At 39.9% G+C, this 14,403-nt stretch overlaps 1 long non-coding RNA gene across 2 annotated transcripts in view; it reads left to right on the top strand.

Annotated features, from left to right (window-relative positions):
- The first annotated feature begins 372 nt into the window (after nucleotides 1-372).
- The window catches only part of LOC123380187, a 217,543-nt gene continuing 203,512 nt past the window's right edge, over nucleotides 373-14,403 (top strand). For both annotated transcript variants that reach the window (XR_006585661.1, XR_006585662.1), the window contains exon 1: nucleotides 373-617. This is a non-coding gene — a long non-coding RNA (uncharacterized LOC123380187). The remainder of the gene's footprint in view (nucleotides 618-14,403) is intronic.

The following is a 14,403-nucleotide window of genomic DNA, read 5'->3' as shown; positions in this document are numbered from 1 at the left end:
CTCATCATTCTATTTAACTCATCAGAGTACATGTTGATAGCTTGAAGAGTGTGAACCCTGCCTATACCTTTAGCCAATGGATCAAGACCCAACATATTAAAATGGACATCCTATACTGTCCCTAGATGGTTATGCCATTCTCTGCATATGCCTTCTATTTGTCTTGTCTGGATGCAAGTAATGATGGGAACTTGAAAATGATAAATAGTTTGGTTAGCCTTTTTAGTAAGAGTTCTAGGACATAGCTGTTTTAGAGTACAAGAGGAATTTCTTGTTGTCAGAAGCTTGCAGAACGCATGTTGTGAATGAAGTAGTTAGAATAGATTTCTTTTGACAAACAAAACTGTTGCAAGTGTTTTAGGAAAGGGAGGGTATGGGAAGGGAAGGCGATATTCTACCATCCCAAAAATAGCTGGGTTATTACTACAGGAAAAAGATAAGACGAAGGCAGATTAGTCACATTTCCTTATTTGTTATTGTACCAAAATTATCCTGTGAATTGCAAAGTCATTTTGCATTGCTATTGAGACTTCTTAAATGCATCACATTACTGAGACTGGAGTAGAAGAAAAAAATCACTTGAATCAAAGCACAAGTCTTCACAACATGAGATAACAGTGAGTGAGTAGGGTTATTAATTCGTATTTGCTTTGCTTTTCTCTCTCTCTCTCTTTTTTTTTTTTTTTTTTTTTCATTTGGCAACAAGCCAGCACTGTTCCTTTAAGCTACCTGGTTCCCTCCAGGGGTGCATAGCTGGTAATAAAACCAAGTCTTGGCCATATTAGCTTGCTTCAACCTTCTTTGCAAGTCGTATGCAGATTTGCTTCAGATCTTCTTAGTCTGCAATTATGATTCTCACTTACTAATATACTCTTTCAGCATATGTTTATTAATTATTACCTCATGCCATGCACCACTCTCTGATTTATCACCTTGGCTTATGTCACCTCATGTCATAGGAGAGAGTCATATACAATAGTGAGGTCTCCAGCTTCCATTTTGCTTCTCTGTTTGCCTCTAATAATAAAAAATAACAACAGAAGCTTTTTGGTATTTATCTTGTGCAATGCAGTGTTCCAAGTGCTTTATATATATTTTTTTATCCTGAGAATCACATGAAGAAGGCTTCATTTTTATCTTCATTTTGTAGAAAAGAAAACTGAGGTATAGTTTAAACTTTAAATAATTAAATAATTTCTCTGAGGACAGCACAGCTACTAAGTGGTAGAACTTGGTTTTGAACATGGGCCATCTGGCACCAGAGGCTGTGTTTGTAATCACTATGGAATTTCTTGATGTGTCTTCAAACCCACCATTAGTGGGCAAATCTCTGACCTTTGCTTTGGCTTAGCCTTCCATGATAATGCTTCTACCTGGTTTATTTCACTCTCAAATAGAACTCTTTTTTTTTTTTTAATTTTTTTTTCAACGTTTATTTATTTTTTGGGACAGAGAGAGACAGAGCATGAATGGGGGAGGGGCAGAGAGAGAGGGAGACACAGAATCGGAAACAGGCTCCAGGCTCTGAGCCATCAGCCCAGAGCCTGATGCGGGGCTCAAACTCACGGAGCGCGAGACCGTGACCTGGCTGAAGTCGGACGCTTAACCGACTGCGCCACCCAGGCGCCCCATCAAATAGAACTCTTTAGAAAGGATGTTTGAAAGTGAAGATCTGTCCACTGCCTACTTTTAGCCAGAGTTATAAAGACAATTCCTTTTGATAAAGTAAATTGCTGTCTAAGGTGGTGTTTTTAAAATAGTGTTAGAACATCTGCCTTTCCCCAAATGAAGGCTATATTTTCTTTATTATAAAGATATCATATGTTCTCCTCCTAGTTAGTTCGAAGATTATTTGTTTCTCTAGTGTCAAGTGTTTTATAAATATGAGGTCTTTCTGTGTACTTGATTTTTCTTGGCTAATGTTTGGCATAATCATTTACACATTAAAAGAGGTAACAGTTTTAAGTCAAGGTCAAAGCCTTTGGTACACAGTACAGTTAGTTCCATTTGTGGCAGAAGTTATGTTGTTCATTTGATAATCCAAAGATGGCACATAATCCAGTATCAAGTGACACATGAACCATTTGTCATTGCCACTTTTCTTTCCTGACACCCTGACTTTTCAGGGACTTTCTCTTAGAGTCACAAGATTCCTCATCTTCCACTCATGAAATTCTACTGATTCATTCTCTGTTCCCTATCTTTTGACTTGAGAGATCTATTGGGATGCAAATGAATGATTAAAAGGTTCTAAGAAGAAAAATACACCAAACAGAAAGTCTTTTCCAACGTCTTAAAGCAACAAATCATTTCACAATATCCAGAAAATGGTCACACAAACCATCTATAAGGAGAAAGAAAATGAAGACTTTAGACTTAATGAAGGTAACAACGATCGCTGTTGTGATGTTTGTTTTGGTAGAGAACATTTTTGAAGACTATAAGGATTTCCTGAGACCTTGTTGGGAAATAGTAGGATGGGAGGAGGTAGAATCCTTAAAATACCACCTCCATATACTCCTATTACACATATCCAGTTACCAGGGGAATCGTACACACACACACACACACACACACACACACACACACACACTACACCTCACCACATATGTATGCCTCAACTGTCTTCTCCTTTCTCTTCAGCAAGGTCTACCACCTCCTTCCCTTTCCAAAATAAGCGAAGGAATAGGCATTTAATTTCAAATGACAGACTTATGAAAGACATGTCTCGATGTGCTAATTTGACAGAATGCTTCCACTTGGAAATAAGTGATGGTCCAGATGGTCCAGAAAGGAAGTCAGGAGGTGACACTGTGGTCCCAGCCTCAGTTCATTGATCTCTGAAGACAGATAAGTTGAATAATTCAAAACAAAAAAATCACTGAGCTATCCAGTGTGTATCTTTCATTGATCCAATTAACTGGACAAACGCCAAATGCCCATTTTATATTATGCTGTGAATGCCTTTTTTGTTGGTATCATTGTGAAAGTACTTTGTGGTTCCTGAGGGAAAGACACTCTGTGGTGCTATCAGCAGTTTTTCTCCTTCTGACTTGTTATGATAATAACTTTTGTTTTTATAGTCAACACTCTGAAATTCAGGATAACATGAAACACTCTAAACTTATGACTCAATTTTTCTAGAACCATTGATTTAAAATAGTTCATCTTACCATCCCTATAAAACACTGTCGTAGAAAAGTGAAGCTGTACAAATGCTATCTTTGGATTTGGATGGACTAAAATTTGAATCACAGCTCTGCTGGCCACTAGGCTGATGGAGAAGACGCTTGTTTGACACTTTGAGGCCTCAATTTTTTTTTAAATGCGTTCCTTCTTCTTAGGGTTTAAATGATGATAAAAAATAAGATTATGCATGCAAAGCTTTAACTTAGTGGTGCCTATCTAGAAAAGGCATAAAATTAGCCATGGTGATTAATTATTAATTTAAATTTTTTTGTATTATACCACTTATTCTAGACTGCTTTTCATATCCAGAACCTTCCTCCAAATTATTTTTGAAATCCAATGTATTTTCTTTGTGAAATATAATAGCTCCATCTAAAGAGAATGGAGAATATATTAAACAGATATCTCCATGTGTGTTTTAGGTTAATATTTTGAACTTCTTTCTCAGTCACAAAGAAATGAATAAATAACAGAAAGGACTTATTTGAAATTCACTTTTATTCTTTCTTCGGCTATTGGTGTTTTATGAAATTGCTAAGGGAAATAGTGTAGGGAAATAAAAGGAGAGGCGCATAGCATAAACAACAAATTGCCTAATTGTTTCCTGAATCTTTAGATAGGACAGAACATTTCTTCCAAAGTGTTAAAATAGATACCTATTTGTTCTAATTGCAATCTTGTGACCTGGTGAAAGGGAAGAATGATTAGCCAATATCATGGGGCGGGGAGGGGGGGAACTGAATGTGGTAGTATGGGGAGGACATTCCCAGAAAATCTTGGCCCAATTGTTCATTGCTTACTAATGCTGCTTCCTCCAATCACTGAATCACACAGTCTATCAGCTGAGTCATTAATTTATTTCTATTGAGCAAATATCTATTTGAGTATCTGCTACGTGATAGGCACTGTTCTAGATGTTGGGAGTAAATGAGCAAAAGAGAACAAAATCCCTGCCCACGTGGAGTGGCAAAATTAATAATTAAACTATATATGATGCTATATGGTGATACATACTACAGAGCAAATTAAATCAGGAAAAGAGGATGGGAGTAAGGTTAGAATTTTAACGAGTGGGGATTAGCAAGGTGCACACTGAAAAGGTGACATCTGAGTCAAGACTTAGAGGAGGGAAGGGAAAGAGCCATGTGGGCATCTGGGGGATGTGCACTCCAGGTAGAAGGAACAGCATGTGTGGGATACACGCAAACTGAGAAACAAGGAGGCCTGGGGTGAGTGGACAAAGGAGGAAGCAACGGAGGCAGGGGAGGAGGGGTGTCAGAAAGTGTAGGGTCTTGCAGGCCATTCTGATGACTTTGGCTTTGGCTGGGACTAAGTTGTAAGTGTTCGTCGAGGTTTCCATACAGAGGAATGGCACGATCCAACTTCAGTGTTATTGGGGTCACTCTGTGCTGTGTGGAGAATAGACAAGGATCAAGGATTGAAACAGGAAACCAGCTGGGAAGCTATTGGAATGGTTGGTGCAGGCTCCAGCGGAGGAGGTGGTAAGAAGTGGTCGTTGCTGAAGCAAGCGCCAAGAATTGGCTGAACATAACTGGATGAGGTTTGTGAGAGAGAGAAAATTGAGAACAACTCCGGGCTTTTTGGCCTGAGAAACTGGAAGGGTTGAGTGGACAGCATCATGTGGTTATCTGAAAAATGCAATGCTTGGTTCCAGAAATAAAGCTGCAAATTCAATCAATAGTAAAATCATCTCATGTGCACTGTACTCATTTGGAAAGTGCAAATTTAATTTGAGCAGAGGCTGAGATGACACCTACCATTGCTTTGTCTGGAGACAATAGATGGTCTAAAAAAATAAATCATATAAACAAGACTATGGAAAAGGATCTTTGGTTAGAAGGATGTATCAAAACTTACTAAACAGATTTTTAAACAAACATTCTCCTGGCTCCATTGTGAACTTTAGCAGAATTAATGGGCAGGGTGGGTCCCAGGTTCGGGTATTTAAAAAATCTCCCTAGATTGATTCCAATGCACAGTTTCTCAACCCCAGGCCTGAACTTTCTCATTGCCAGCCCCTTCCACCGGGTGTGATGAGAACTGCTGTATTTTGTGAAGATAGCTGATGTTTTAGGTGCATGTAAAAGCAATTTGGAAATGGTTTGTATATTATAAACCAAGGACTGGTTACATTTTTGCATTCCTCAGAGTGGGTTCTTGCAGGATCTCTATCAGCATATTGGAATTAACATGCTTCAAGAAGTTTTGAAGTCATCTAGACCCATAAACAGACTTACTAGAGTGTGCTGAGGCTGACAGACTGACCAGTGTTTACTGGAGCTCCGTGAAGAAACATTCTGAGCCTGTTTCTTTGCTTAACAGAAAGTTTACAGGTTAGCAAAATTGGCCCTGGAGGCAGGAGAGAAAGTGACTTTGCACATACCATGTACCTGCCATCTCGTTCTGGTCCCAACCTCTCATCTCAGGGCACTTAGCCCAAGGCCCCACAGACAGCCAGTGCTCCCAGTGCTGCTTCCAGAATACTCCACCCAGTAGGTCATCTGTAATACCCTAGAGAATAAATGTCACCATACAGACAAGCACACATACTTCTGTATAGGATAAAAACTTGAACACTGGAACTCCATAGCTCACAATCTCGACTTTTTACTAACCTGGACAGATCTGAATTACTGAGATTTTACTGTATTATGAAGGGCGATTTCCTCAAAGTTAAAAAAAGCCTTTTTGTTGTGTTTGTTGTTCTCTTTCATTTTGTTTTGTTTTTAAAAAATTTTATGATTTGGTATGAAGTGGAAACAATGAAAGAACCGTGTTTTATAGACTACAGTGGATTTATAGCTAACACTATGATCTACAAAAACTGGCATAAAGAATTTTTTCCTTCTGTCTCCAGGGCCATGGAATGTAAAGGAAATGGCTGAACAGCAGCTGCAAACAATTACTAAGCATTTTCAATGGTCTTGTGAAATGCCATGAATTTAGAGCATCACTTCAGAAGCCAGGATTTGCACCCTTCTGAAGAAGTGCATCACCATTGGCCAAATCCATAGTATGCCCCTCCTTGGCAAGGTTTATGGATCAGACTTAAAAAAAAATTTTTTTGATGTTTATTTATTGGGGGGGGGGAGGGGCAGAGAGAGAGGGAGACACAGAATCCAAAGTAGGCTCCAAGTTCTGAGCTGTCAGCACAGAGACAGATGTGGGGCCCGAACTCACGAACCCCAAGATCGTGACATCAGCCAAAGTCAGATCCTTAACTGACTGAGCCATGCAGGTCCCCGTAAGATTAGACTTTTATTGACGTTCTGTCTTCTGACACCCTGACATAGTTTCTCTAGCTTTTTCTTCTTGACCTTTGGATCCTTGCTTTGCTTTCATTCTACCTTCTAGAATGTATTTCTTATGATTCCTTTAGTTTTAGCACATCACAATTCATCAGTGCAGAAACTGGCTGGTAGAGAACAACTCCTTTCTGCACATGCAAGAAGAAATTTTCCTTTCGTCCTGTCCAACACAAATGAGCTAATCATGAAATGCTGCCTGTATGAACTTTCCTATTACTGCACTGGGGATTTCTTTCTGAGTTTTAGTGGACTATAAGAGAGACTTTTCTGAAGAAATTTAACTCCTTAGACTAACATGTGCAATCCTTCACATAAAATGTAACTGAAGTGTGCATAGTAAGCTATGGTTGCCATCACCAACTTCAACTTGTGTTTAGAGAGAAAATGCTCTGTCGGAGATTGGTAGGAGTGATAGGAGCCTAGAAGAAACTTCAGTGATGTAACCCAAGATTGGAGGGGAAGATTGGATGGACTGGTGGCATTCCAGGCCTGTTTGTAACCATCACACCAGGCTCTTGATTACACAGTGGCTCCAAATCACATCATGGAGGGTCAGCAATAATTATGGACTCACTGAGTCTTTTGTTAACGATTTACCTTTCTGTCACTGCCATAGTGAAAGAATAACTTTGCACTGTAATGATTCAACCAAGCTAGGTCAGGATCTGGATGAACAGAAAACTGGCAGAAGCATTAGCAAAGACACTTTGGTCTTTCTTCTTCCATATTTTAAAGGAGTAAATAATTGGATGAAATAGAAACAGACACTCAGGTATGCTATGTGTAGGAAACAGGTCAGATAAGGAATGGCTTTGTTGGTTCCTAGAAGAAAGGGGCTGACTCTGTGTGTTCTAGTCTATCTGGCAGGGTATAGTAACAGATTCCACCTCTGAATTTACAAAATGCAGAGTGGGAAAAGAACAGAGCTGACCTCAGCCCCACCTCTCTTCCCCAACATCTTGCCTACTTGGCATGGATGCTCTCATCCAACTTCAGGAGCAGGTGGAAGCTTGGAAGCCTTGTCACTTCAGTGCCAGGTGGTTCCGGATCTCAGGGTGAATTTCATGTTTAGGAGAGGATCCTTGTGCATTTCCTTCTCTTTGTGAGTCCAAAGCAAAATAAAATTTTCAGATAGTCTGTCCTCAAGTATGGAAAATATTCACGGGAATGAGAATGTCACATATCAAGCTTGAGCAAAAGGGCCAAAGTTGAAGTTTGGGATGCAACCGACAAAATGAAATAACAGTATCTGAAGGAGATAATGAAAAACATGTAGATATAAGTCTAGGGTTAGGATTAGAAAAAAAAGTACCCTTATAACTTTGGGATGGATTATTGGGAAACAAACATTTTAAATTGTGAACATCTGAAGCAAAGTTTTAGTTGTTTTCTCCCTGTTCTCAGCAGCCCCCCCCAATCAATATTCTTACTAAAAAAGCTGTGTTTGTCTCCATGTGGTATTACTTTCCAGTACACCACATGACAGGGTCATCACCTTCATATGTTGGGTGACCAGTAGGTCTGCACTAAAAGATGAAAACATTCTCACATCAGGATTTTTGATAATGAATGACCTCTGGATTGACTTATTTTTTTGAGGAGTTCATATTTTTAAATTGAATAGGCAATCCTTCTAAGGAGAAAATAAAACATCTGCCCTATGTTTGTAGATATTATAAAGACTGACAGGAAATGAACAAAAAAAAAAAATTGGAGAAATACAAGAAGCCCTACGACTGCTGAGATTTACAGAGAACCTGCCCCAAACTGGAGCCGTTTAAGTTCAGGTAGCTGAGGCTGAGGGTGTTGTGTTGTTACTGAAAGATCTGAAGTTTTACATGTGTCTAAGTCTCATCCACTTCTATCGTGTATGGCGATAGGTCAGATTAAATTGAAACACAGAGGAATTAGGTAAACTATGCAGAACTATGCAATAGATTGCAGAGAAAATAAGAAAAAAAAGAAGTAATGAACTGAGGTTGCACTTAAATATTCAGATGTGCTCATTGTATGTAGGAATTAAAGACAGTGAGTCCTTCCTTTCCTTCCCAAGACCCATTCAACTGATTTTCTGTCTTCCTTACCAGCTTTACAGACATTTTCAGAGAAGTTACTTATTATGTTAATATTTATAACATGTTTAACTATTTTAACCAAGGTGACTTGTTAATCTCAATATAGTCTTACTTGTAGAGCCAGTTTGGATCTCTGAATTCCTTCCCAAAGAAAGTAAAAGTAAAGCAAAATAAAAGGAACATTTTTGGCTCGTGGTTTGCCTGGTTCTGGGAAATAAATATGCTTCTAATCTTAGTAGTGATGTTCCTAATTTTGGAATTTTCGTCTGTCAGATCTTTGACTCCCAAAGCTCTTTCATTCCCATTCAATCACCAAAGGTTTGATTCCTCAGTATAGATTCTAATTTTCACACATCAACCTACTAGTCTTTTTAAACATTTTTCATTCTTTTAAATTAAAAAAATTTTAAACTGTGAAACATAATGTCCACTCAAAAAAGAACAGAAAAATATCAAACTAGCTTTTGGCAAAGTGGCTTGAAGAGAACATTCATGCCACTATCACCCAGATCAGAAATGCAAAACACAACTCATCCAGAAACCCCCTTCCTCTGCTTTTGTCTCATCTCAACATCCTCTCTCCCCTACCATCAGGACCTGTATAATATTCATTTCTTCTCTCTTTTCGTCTCTTTCCTTCTTTCCCTTCCCTTCCCTTCCCTTCTCTTCTCTTCTTTTCTCAGAGAGAGAGAGAGAGAAAGAGAGAGAGAAAGCACATGTGTAAGTGCATGGAGGAGGGACTGGAAAAGAGGGAGAGAGAATCCTAAGCAGTCTCTGAGTGGAGCACAGAGCCCAACGCAGGGCTCGATCCCATGACCCTGGAATCATGACCTGAGCCAAAATCACGAGTTGGACATTCAATTGACTGAGCCACCCAGGTGCCCCTCCTTGCTTTTCTTTACAGTTTTCCAGCCATTGTATGCATCCTCAAAATAATATAGCTTTATTTACTCTATTTTTGAACTTTATATCAAGGGAACCATACTACAAATATTCCTTTGTGTCTGGCTTCTCTTACTCAACATTGCCACTCATTCGTGTAGTTCTTTTATTCTCCTTGCTCTACAGTATTCCAGTGTGTAAAGACAACCCATGCTACTGTCGGTTACTGTTTGTGTTATTTTCAGATTGGGGCTATTATGAGCATGCTATGAGCATTCTTGTCCACGTGCCCCGGAACATGCTATGCATTTCTTTAAGGTATATCCCTTGGAGTGCAAGTCCTGAGTCACAGTACTACATCATAGGCTTCAACTTGACTTTATGATGTTGAACTATTTTCCAGAGTTGTACAAATTTATATTCCTACCTCTATTGTGCGACTGTTTCTCCCGCTCCACATCCTCACCATCCCTTGACATTGTGATACTTTTTGGCTTTTATCATCCGTGTATTACTTCATCATGGTTTTAATTCGCATTTCCTGATTACCAAAGATGTCGAGCCTATTTTCACATGTTTATTGGCCATTTAGTTGCCCATTTTTGTGATATGCCTCTTCAAGTCTTTTGGCCATTTTTCTATAAGATTGCCTTTTTTTCCTTTATTAATTTGTAGGAGTTCTTCACCTATTTTGAAATCTAGTGTTTTATTGGATATACATAAATAGGTATATATTCCATATCTACCTACTATACATATGTATGTAGGTATTTATTTATTTATTTTTTCTTTAGAGACAGAGAGAGAGAGAGAGATAAACAGAGATAGAGCACATGTGCACATACGTGCATGTGGGAGAGGGGCAGAGGAAGAGGGAGAGAGAAGATCCCAGGCAGGCTCCACACTGAGTGTGGGGGGCTTGACACGGGGCTCAATCCCATGACCATGAGATCATGACCCGAGCTGAAATTAAGAGTCTGATGCTCAGGGGCACCTGGTTGGCTCGGTCTGTTAGGGTCTGACTTTGGGTCCTCAGGTCATGATCTCGTGGTTTGTGAGTTTGAGCCCCACATTGGACTCTCTGGTGTCAGCACAGAGCCTGCATCGGATCCTCTGTCCCCCTCTCTGCCCCTCCCCCGCTTACACTCTCTCTCTTTCTCAAAAATAAATAAACATCAAAAAAATTTTTAAAAAGAGGGGTGCCTGCGGTGGCTCAGTCGGTGGAACGTTCGACTTCGGCTCAGGTCATGATCTCGTGGTTTGTGAGTTCGATCTCTGCATCGGCTCTGTGCTGACAGCTCAGAGCCTGGAGCCTGCTTCGGATTCTGTGTGTGTGTGGGTGTCTCTCTCTGTCCCTCCCCGACTCACACTCTGTCTCTCTCTCCTTCAAAAATAAATAAACATTAAAAATTTTTTTTTTTAATTTTAAAAAGAGTCTGATGCTCAACTGACAGAGCCACTCAGGCACCTCAACATGTAATTATATATAAATTACAGAGTATATATTTAATTGGAGACAGAGGATATGTAATAAATACACAATTTTATGTATTCATTAATAAATACAATAAATATTATATAATAAATATATAATTAAAAAATCAATAAATATAATAATCTTTTCTTCAGAGAGGCTTAAGAGTAGGAAGGTGGGGTCTGCACTAATGTAATTATTGGTATAGATTTAGAAGACAAAAGAATATTAGGAGCTTCACTGTCTCAATGTTAATAATGCACGGCCTTCTTACTTACTCTTGTACTGACAAATTCAGAGTATGTAAAATCATTAGCAGAACAGTATGGAAGAACAAAAAGAAGATTCTAAGCCTAGAGGGGACCCTAAAGGTAAATATATCCCATTAAAAAATGCATGTTGCTGATTTGAAAATGTGGCTCTGCCTGAGGACCTGAGAAGTAAGACATAGGTCTTGACTCCTCCTCCAGTGCTCTTAAGAGCCATCTATTAGGAAGAAATCTTCCTCCCGTAATTCCAGTTAGCTTAAGTCTCCTCTTTGAGACTTACTCCATAGAAACTGTTTTTAATGTATTTAGAAAAAAATCAGAGGTGCGAGGAGATGGCAGCAAATTTAGTTGTTCTGTTACTTCTTCTTTAAAAGAGGAAATATTTGGGGAGAAAATGTCCCTTATTTATTTCCTACAGAATGGTGGTTTTTCAAGCTTTCCGGATCAGGCTTCCTGCCTGGAGGGTTGGGATCTTAATTCCAGAAATCTGCATTGTCGTTCAGATCCAGAGTCCATCTGTGGTCTTCGGTTGCTGGGAGGCCCAGTGGCCCTGACCTATCCAAGCATCTTCCCTGCCTGACTCCCAGGGCTCCCGGCAGTATGTTTACTCAGGGCTTTGGCATTTATGTTTGCTCGGCACATTTAGTCAAATGGAATCGTTAATGGCCACTCTGACTGCTCAGTGCCAATTTCAAAGCTGGGCCCCAAAGGACAGCAAGAGGAAAAAGGAATAGAACTTGGCAGGGAGGAAGCAAGCTCAGAGAAACTGCAATTTTCAATTTTCGTTCTCATGTTATTCTTTCAGGAGTTACTCTGTTTTCATGATGGCACTGAGAGAAGCATTTGTTGTTATGCTTGAGGCTTTATAAACTATATTTTATATGACATTGAAAATGAAAGAGAGTAAAACAATTTATTTAAAGCTGGCTATATCTCCCTAGAGCAGGAAAAGGATCTGGTAATGTGCAAGTGAAGTCCAAACCGACCATGACAAAATAATAAAACAATGTCATTTTAAAAAGCAAGCTCGCTATTGGGACGTATAAATAGGCATAAATTGGCACTTCTCGAAGTGTGGTCCGTGACCATTGGTGGGCCTAAAGGATCCTCCAGGTGGCCTTTGCACCGGTCTCTCATAATTTCAGCATTTAAATAAACCACATTTATGCTTTCTTTGTAGTCTAGAATAAATCCGTTTATAGCCCTCATTAATGTCTCTTTAAAAACAACATGTCTCAATAATTCTGGTCAGGATATGTGGTCTGTGGTGTCCTGTGCCATATGGAAATGATCTGTGGGCCAGAAATATAGAAGGAGCCTTAGAATCCCATAGATAAACCTGGTAAGTGTAAGTTCACATTTATTACATGCACAGTATGTGCGAGGGATTGCACCAGGTAGTGTTAGAAAAGGATTTATGGTCCCCAACCACTTGCTGCCTCATCCCAATTTATACCAGAAGGGAATGAGTTCTAGAAGAATTAGGAATGGGACCTGAATTCTTTTATTTTATAATCTTCTGAGTATTTCACATTTTTTTCAGAAAGCATGCATTTGTTTATTGTAAACATCTTTTAAAAATAACATGCTATCCAAAATGAACTGTTTAGTCAGGGTCAACTACCATTCTGACGTTTATATACATTGGGGCATCTGGTTGGCTCAGTCGGTTAAGCGTCTGACTTCGGCCCAGGTCATGATCTCAAAGTTTTTGAGTTCGAGCCCGCGTCAGGCTCTGTGCTGACAGCTTGGAGCCTGGAGCCTGCTTTGGATTCTGTGTCGCCCTCCCTGTCTCTGCTCCTCCCCAGCTCATGCTCATACTCTGTCTCTGTCAAAAATAAACTTAAAAAAAAATAAAAAAAAATAAAGTTTACATACATTAACTCGTTCATTCTAATTCTAAAAATTACTAAGTTTGGTGCTATTCCCCCTCCCCCCCCCCCCATTTTGTAGCTAAGGAAACTGAGGCACATGGACCTTTCTTAGGGTCACACAATTAATGAGTTATGGAGTCGGGATTTAATCTCAGAGGTCTGACTCCAGAGCCCCACATGCAGCTGAGACTTTCTACTGATTGATTCCCTGAGGGTTTTATATTTGGCAGAAAAATTAGCAATATAGGAATTTTAAAAGAACACCAAAAGTAAATACACAAGTCTACCATAATCATCACTGGATTCATCGCAATGACGGTGGTTATATAGAAGCTTTGTGTCGACTCTAGTTGGTAATAGAGAACAATTGATTTTACATGCTCACAGGTCCATTTGGCCACAGAACTATGTGTCCGATAGCTTACATCAAAATGTCACCCTGATATGGTTACATAAAAATGTCTTACTTGGGGTGGAGGAGGGAGCACAATGCTACACTCCATTTAACTGCCTGGTTCAGAGCATTTTTGTACCTCTGGGAAGTCTTGGATGCATGTCACAAGCTCAAGAGGCAGTGACTAGCAGGAACAGCAGAAATGTACGCAGAATCCAGGTAGAAGCCATCCCAGGCAGGCAAGGGCTGACCCTGGTGCAACGGTCTATGAGGCAGCAAGGCCTCCAGTCAGACACCATGGCTTCACCAAGAAAGACTGCTGTAGGTGCAGATATTTCACAGGGCTCGGGCATTCTTTGTGCTTCTCCCCACCACTTATTAGATGGCTGGTCATCCACATCTGTCAGCCCTCCAGCCTAAAACCTGAGAAAGGATTTCTAAGAGCAACCTAGGAGGGGGGTACCTGGGTGGCTCAGTTGGTTAAGCATCCAACTCTTGATTTCAGCTCAGGTCATGACCTCCTGGTTCGTGAGATCGAGCCCTGCATTGGGCTCTGTGCCGACAGTGTGGAGCCTGCTTGGGATTCTGTCTCGCTCTTTCTCTGCTCTTTCCCTGCTGGTGCTCTCTCTCTCTCTCTCTCTCTCTCTCCCTCCCTCCTCTCAAAATAAATAAATAACCATTAAAAAACAAAAAAGAGCAACCTAGGAACCTTGAAACATCTACTCACCCTGTTTACAGGGATTCCCCAATGTTTATTTTCTCATTCATACATGTATAACCAAACAAAACAGCATGAAGGGCCATTAAAAGCTTTCGTAACATGGAAGCAGAAGTTTTACATAGAGGTGCTATGGAAACTGCGAGCGTTTGCAGAAGTGAGAATTAATCTTACAAGTACCTGCTCTGATTCTTCATGA

This window comes from Felis catus, chromosome A1 (assembly GCF_018350175.1).
Source record: "Felis catus isolate Fca126 chromosome A1, F.catus_Fca126_mat1.0, whole genome shotgun sequence".
Lineage (NCBI taxonomy): Eukaryota > Metazoa > Chordata > Mammalia > Carnivora > Felidae > Felis > Felis catus.
Note: the sequence above shows the minus strand (reverse complement) of the source record. Positions and strands in the feature narration are given on the sequence as shown.